This window comes from Xenopus laevis, chromosome 2L (genome assembly GCF_017654675.1).
Source record: "Xenopus laevis strain J_2021 chromosome 2L, Xenopus_laevis_v10.1, whole genome shotgun sequence".
NCBI lineage: Eukaryota > Metazoa > Chordata > Amphibia > Anura > Pipidae > Xenopus > Xenopus laevis.
Window position 1 is genome coordinate 14,262,708 of NC_054373.1, and position 7,641 is coordinate 14,270,348.

Consider the following 7,641-nt stretch of genomic DNA (forward strand, 5'->3'; position numbering starts at 1 on the left):
ATTACGCTTGATAAAGGGCTTTTAGCCCGAAACATGTCATGTGAATAAAGCACAATTTTGCAGCAAGTGCTGCTCCATGGCTCTTCCTCTGTAATCTATGATTTATGCTTAAGCGTTTGATCCCATTCCATGTGTCCTGGGCACGGCAATACAATTGGAAAAACACCACCCTATTATTGACATTATTGTCTTAATTTTCTTTTAGTCAGAAAAGGAATGTCTTGTTGTGTTGCTCTGCTTAGAACCAGCGTCGGACTGGGTGGGTCTGGACCCTCTGGGGCTGCAGCACTGAGTTTTGTCCCTCCGGCTTAGTATCACCTTGCTTAGAAGTGACCAATGCAGTCCAACACTGGTTGCAAGGGTACAAATTACCCTAGCAACCATGCACAACATTTAAATAAGAGGCTGGAATATAAAAAGGAGAGGCCTGAATAGAAAGAGGAGTAATAAAAAGTAGCAATAACAATAAATTTGTAGCCTTACAAAGCATTTGTTTTTTAGATGAGGTCAGTGACCCCCATTTGAAAGCTGAGTCAGAAAAAGGCAGCAAATAATTAAAAAGCCTTTTGAAAACAAAAATTGCTTAGAATAAGCCATTCTATAACATGCAAAAAAATTAACTTAAAGGTGAACTGTCGCTTTAAGCATCTTGGAGATTTTTATTGAAAATGTTGCCATGAAATACCAGTAAAAGAGGATGTTCATCTTCTCACGTAATTAGATTTTTATTTCTGAAAGTCTTGCATGGTGCAATAAAGGTAGTGCAGTGACATCTTCTGAGCATATTCGATATTGCAACTTAGTGGGTTAGAATGTTTCATTTAAAGGGTTAGTTCACCTTTAAGTTAACTTTTAGCAGGTCTGGACTGAGAATTAAAATAAGTCCTGGCATTTCAGATATACAGAGGCCCAAACAGGGCCGGGCCAAGCCGTTTCGAGCTCCCTAGGCAACCCAGCCGACCACCAGGCAGAGAGGAGAGTAAAGGAGGGGAGTAGAGAGCGGCAGAGGGGAGCAAACTTGAACTAGGGGTAGGCAGAAGACCCTTTAACAGGTACCTGCCCAGCGCTCCCCCTCCCCCATCATTGCGCCCTAGGCAGGTACCTCTTCTGCCTACCTCTAGTTCCGGCCCTGGGCCAGAGTAGCCTCTTGCATTTGTCAGAAATCACAAATTGCCAGTATGGGCCTAAATAACTTGTGCATTGTAATAAAATGATGAAGAGCCACAGAAAAGTCTGGATAGGCTGTGTATTATAAAATGGGCACCATCTGGCCAAAGAACCCAAAATTGGACTGGCGTTTATAAAAGAGACAACAGCCTCCCAGTTGAGAAACAGGTTGGAGCCACAGCAGCCTTAGCACTTAGGATAAACTGAACCTTATACTGGATGCTAAAAGCCTCTTTCTATTGTGTTATATTTCTTTCATAGAAAGTTAGTAAAGGGAATGATCTACAGACCTAGAGACATGGGAACCCAGCTGTAGGATGGATCTTCCCTATGGGCATAAATAGTGGAATGTTTAGGGTAGGGATAGCTGGGAGCATCTAGTGTGCCATAAGGCTGTCAGGACATGTGCCACCCTTGTATACATAAGGCAAGACAGGAATTTACATAGTGAATAAAGTTCCCCCTATTGTAAAATATAAGGATATTATAAGTCACCAAGGAGTTCCATGACCATTTTTATACAGGTCATGGAACTCAGAGGTTACTTCTAATATCCTCATATTTTCCAACAAGGGGTACTTTATTTATTATAATACACAAGTTTTAGGAGTCATGTGACAGAAATGACATCACTACTCACCGTTCATAACTGATGACATCACTAGTCACCGTTTATAAGGATATAATTTGCAGGATATTCATGGCTCTTGTGTATTATATTTTTATCTTGGATCCCCTTATGGTTAAGGATGGAGATGTGTCCAGAGCTTGGGCTAGACAGGACCCATCAAAATCTATTCTAGGGAAGAGGACCTGGTGAATGAAAATTAGCCATTTCAGAGCTAGATTTTTAGGAATTTTGAGCTGTTTTAGGAGCACGTGGTAGCCAGGGCTAGGCATATGATCAACCAGACCTGTTTGCCTTCCAGAATTTGTCGTGGGTTTTGCATATTTATACCCCCTGCTGGGGTGGAGCAAGTGATATTGCCTTCCTGTAAATAGGCATGTTGGGGTGTAACTCAACAAGCCCTGGGATAACTGGGTATGGCCAGGGAGTATCATCAGCATGGCCAAAACCTCCTGGTTCTGGGGCATTGATCTCTCTGTTGTTAATTATTGGGATTAGTGAGACAACAGTGCTGGTGCTCCAGGTGAAAGAATGGAGGATGGGGTTGAATATTCCTGCAGTGATTCAGGAGCACCCTGAAAGGTCAAGCTACTGCCTGTGATTTGTAAATATCATTGCAATGTATTATTGTGCTGATATGGAATGTTGCCTTATTGTGCTACATTGAACTCTTTGTTCTCTCCTGTGTTTTTGGTGGACTGTTTCCCATAGACTAGCCTGTAACCAAACATCTGAGGATCTACAATGTCTCCTGCTCATAACGAAGCTCTATAAATAACACAACAGTGATGCAATGGGCTGTTAGACAGTAACGTAGTGTAGCCTATAATAAAGACTAAGCCAGATTTATTTGTAACTTTAAACACAAGGTGGCACTGTTGAGTTAAAAAACGATTAAATGTAACAAGTGTATCGATCAACTTTTATCTCAACCGTTCCCATCATTATCATGTTCTGGCAAGCACTAACAACCTTTGTAGAACACGTCCATGTAACAGAGACTATTATAGGGATAGTGATTGTATAACTCTCCAAAGGTGGCTGTACTACATTTCCCAGCATCCCACTAGAGGCATGCAGACTCCCCCCCCTTCTTGTACCCAAGAGGATTCTGGCCTTGCTTGATCCAATTATGAGCATCACAGGCTCAAAGTGCCAAAAAGTGCCAAAAGAAAATCACAGCTCAAAGTGGTCACTGATGGAATTCTAAAGACACAGTTATAGACACCCCTTGCAGTGACAATAGCATAACACTATGGGGCCTAATTACCCATAAGAGACTTTTAACCTTCTTTCTGTCTCTGATAAATGTGCCTCTTAGTGATGATAAAGCCAGAAACATTACCCGCATGATACTAACGTGGAAGGACGGATTGAGCAAACCTGCCTGGACAAACCATGGCACATTTTCCTGCCACATTTGAAAGAGAACATCATGTTACTGCCCGCTGGGCTTTTGTTTTCTCTACAAAAATATGGTTTGGTAAAATTAGATCAGTGCCTAATATTTACGGACAGACAAATAACTTCTTTCTTTCCCCTACAGAAATAGGGATTGTTAGTACCAGATAGATGCCTAATATATAGAATTTTTTTATTTAAAAGATCACTTTACAATAATCAATTCAATTCAATCAATTCATAAACAGTTCACAAATCATACAATAAAACAAAAATAACCAAAAAACCCACAAACCCACCCATACACCCTCCAGCCCGCAGAGTCCATCCCTCTGTCCATTGGCAACTTTTCCATCAAACACACCAAATCATGCCTAATATATAGAGACAGAGACAAGAGGAAAGTGTTGGAATGGTTACTGCCTGCTCTGCTCTCATTTCCCCTCAAGACTTAGGGATTGGTAGCACTAGATAGGTGCTTAATATATCAGGACAGAGACAAAAGGAAAATGTTGGAAGGATTACTGCCTGCTCTGCTCTGATTTCCCTCTAGAGAAATAGGGATTGGTAGCACTAGATAGGTGCCTAATATATAAATATAGAAACAATGGAAAAGTGTTTGAAGGGTTACTGTCTGTTCTGCTCTTATTTCCCTACAGAAATAGGGATTGGTAGCATTAGATAGGATCTTAATAGATATGGATAGAGTATATTTGGATAGAGACAAGGGGAAAGTGTTGGAAAACTTACTGCCTGCTCTGCTCTCATTTCCCTACAGAAATAAGGATTGGTAGCAAATAAATGATCAGTACCCCTCTGAGCACCTTGTTAGTCACACGGCTGGAAACCACCCATTACTGCTGGTCATGGGCGTCTTTCTGCCCAAAAATGAATAATGGGTGCTTGCGGGCATGCCAATGCTTGTGCTAGGGGCTTCCACTCATGTGAATGACAGGTGTTAGGAGGGATATTGGGTAAACTACATCGATAAGGGGGACACCATAGGCTTTAATGGGGTTGTTCACATCCCTTTAAAGCATTTCAGCATGCTATACATCCGTGATCCCCAACCAGTAGCTTGTGAGCAACATGTTGCTCTCCAACCCCTTGGATGTTGCTCCCAGTGGCCTCAAAGCAGGTGCTTATTTTTGAATTCCAGGCTTGGAAGAGAGTTTTGGTTGCATTAAAACCAAGGGTACTGCCAAACAGAGCCTCAATGTAGGTTGACAATCCACATAGGGGCTATCACATGGCCAATCAAAGCACCTATTTCCACCCCAAGAACATTTTTCAAGCAAGTGTTGCTCCCCAACTCCTTTTACTTCTAAATGTTGCTCACGGGTTAAAAAGGTTGGGGATCCATGCTGTACAGTGTAATTAATGGAATATAACTGGATACAGTAGATAACCATTAGCTACAATGTAAGACAGTGATCCCCAACCAGTAGCTCGTGAGCAACATGTTGCTCTTTGACCCCTTGGATGTTGCTCCCAGTGGCCTCCAAGCAGGTGCTTCTTTTTTAATTCCTGACTTAAAGGTAAGCTTTAGTTGCATAAAAACCATGCAACTGCCTCCTGTTGGCTGCAAGGTCAAATAGGGGCTACAAATACCCAATCACAGCCCTTATTTGGAAGCCCCGGGATCTTTTTGCATGCTTGTGTTGCTCTCCAAAATTATTTTATACTTGTGTGTGGCTCATGGCTGGGTAAAAAAGGTGGGGGACTCCTGATGTAAGAGTACAATTAATAGCAATTCCATCAAAACAAATGTTTGCAGGCAAAATAAATTTATTTCCAAGGTGGGTTTCGCTTAACACACAAATGTATTGATATTTCACATTTTGCGTTTTCCCAATATCCCGTGTGCGCTGGCAGCACATTAGCCACACGGCGAAGATATTTACTCACACTAGGTCTCTACATAATTTACAGTAATGAGGCCCCAGATGACTACTGCAGTCAATACAGGCAAATAAATAAATGCAGCAATTAGCCGGCACTACAGGGCATGCAGCAAGAGTAACTCCATGGCAGCCTAGTCATTAGATGCTACAGACAGACAGACAGAATTTTTATTATTGTTAATTCTGCGGCTCTACTATACGTTGCCCTGTGTGATGCCCAGAGAGTAGGGTTGCCACCTGGCCGGTATTTTATCGGCCTGACGGTAAAAATTATGGCTGATCCCAGTGGCGTAACTAGATATTACTGGGCCCCACAGCAAATTATTTTTCAGGCCCCCAAAATTTTTAGCAGTTGACTTGTTTTACCAATATTTATTGAAACTGTATATGAATTAGGGCCTTGTGGGGCCCCTATACCCCCTGGGCCCCCTTGCAGGCGCAGGGTCTGCTTCCTCTATAGTTACGCCCCTGGCTGATCCCAATGTTATAAATAGGGAAAAAAGATAAAGATATAGGAAGGCCGGTATTTTTTTCCAGAAAAGGTGGCAACCATATCAGAGAGAGGAAGGCAGGAGGGAGCACAGGTTAGAAAGGGGCCAAGGTGAGTGAGCTGTAGGCCAAGTAGTACCCAGCTATGGCATCTGCTATGGGACCGGAATGCTCAGGAACCAAGGTTTTCCAGATAATGGACCTTTCCATAATTTAGATTTACATTCCTTAAGTCTAGTAAAAGTTGTTTAAACATTAATTAAACCCAGTAAGATGGTTTTGCCTCCAATAAGGATTAATTATAACTCAGTTTGGATCAAGTACAAGTTACTGTTTTATTATTACAGAGAAAAAGAAAATCATTTTTAGAAATGTGAATATAAAGCAATATAATGTAATATTTTTTAAAAAAAACAACAAATGCTCTGTAAGGCTACAAATGTATTGTTATTGCTACTTTTTAATTACTCATCTTTATATTCAGACCTCTCCTATTCATATTCCAGTCTCTTATTTAAATCAATGCATTGCCTTGGAACCCTAGCAACCAAATGGCTGAAATTGCAAACTGGAGAGCTGCTGAATAAAAAACGAAATAACTACAAAACCGCAAATAAAAAAAATGAAAACCACTCAGAATGTCAATGTCTACGTCAGTGATCCCCAACCAGTAGCTTGTAAGCAACATGTTGCTTTTCGACATCTTGGATGTTGCTCACAGTGGCCTCCAAGATGCTTATTTTTTAATTCCTGACTTAAAGGCAAGCTTCAGTTGCATTAAAACAATGTGTACTGCCAAACAGAGCCTCCTGTTGGCTGCAAGTCCACATAGGGACTACCGAATAGCCAATCACAGCCCTTATTTGGCACCCCCAGGAACTTTTTGCATGCTTATGCTGCTCTCCAACATTATTTTATACTTGAGTGTGGCTCATGGGTAAAAAAAGTTGGGGACCCCTGGTCTACGTTATGCTAAAAGTCACTGTCTACGTCATGCTAATAGTTCATTTAAAGGTAAACAATCCCTCTAAAGGGCACCAGTGCTGCACACTAATAGAGCCTTTAAATAAATATATAAAAAAGAATCCAAAGGCTCTGTAGTTCCCTCCCTCTGCCGGTTCTAATAATCCGTCCTCTGCCGGTTTTAATAATCCGTTCTCTTCCAGATAGACAGTGGTTATGTTTATGTAGATGAACCAGTGCTATAAGCTCGGGGTAGACAGTAAAGAAGAAAAGTAATAGTATATAGATTAGTATTTCTTTGTTAGCCATTACACCCTTCTGTGGGGATGGAATTATTTATTAAGCAAAGGGTCTATTTCACTTCACCTGCGGGGTTAACTTGCTCTTCAACCAATCTTTTAAAAAAATAGATCCTTCACTCCATTTGGTGAAAATAATACTATTTTGGCTTAAAAATACTTGTAGTGAGCACTATGCAGAGACACGCATGCTCATATTGGAGGAGTCTCATTATGCATGTGTGTGCTGTTACATGCATGTGCACAGGGGAGTAACAACTGAGAAAGCAGACCCTGCAGGAAGCCCAGGAGGCATAGGGGGAACCATGAGGCCTGAATTAATGAGCAATTCCAGTATATATTGGCTAACCTCCCAACATTTTGTAAAGAAAAAGAGGGGCAAAAAAGTTGGCGCATGTAGCGTGGCAAAAATCTTTGGACCACGCCCATTGTTGTGGCCACACCCCTAATTACCATGTTCATTTTACAAAATTTGGCAGGTTATGAAACATGAACATATTTCTGTGTTTTTTTTTCATTATTACAGTTTTACTAATGGAGGTGAATTGCCCTTTAAGCTGTGAGTCTAACTTTTCCCAAGGGACCTGTTATCTTATATTGTTACAACTACTTATTTGCTTATCTCGAAATTGTTACAAAATTATCTTCTGCTGTGGCTTTTCTGGGCTCTCTGCCAAAAGCCAATTACGTTAGAAACTTTGTTTCTTTTTCTGGCTGTTCAGTGCAGAGAAAAACTGGACTTTCCAGTACAAATGAGGGACTGCGGGTTGAGCTATGAAAAAGAGGGACT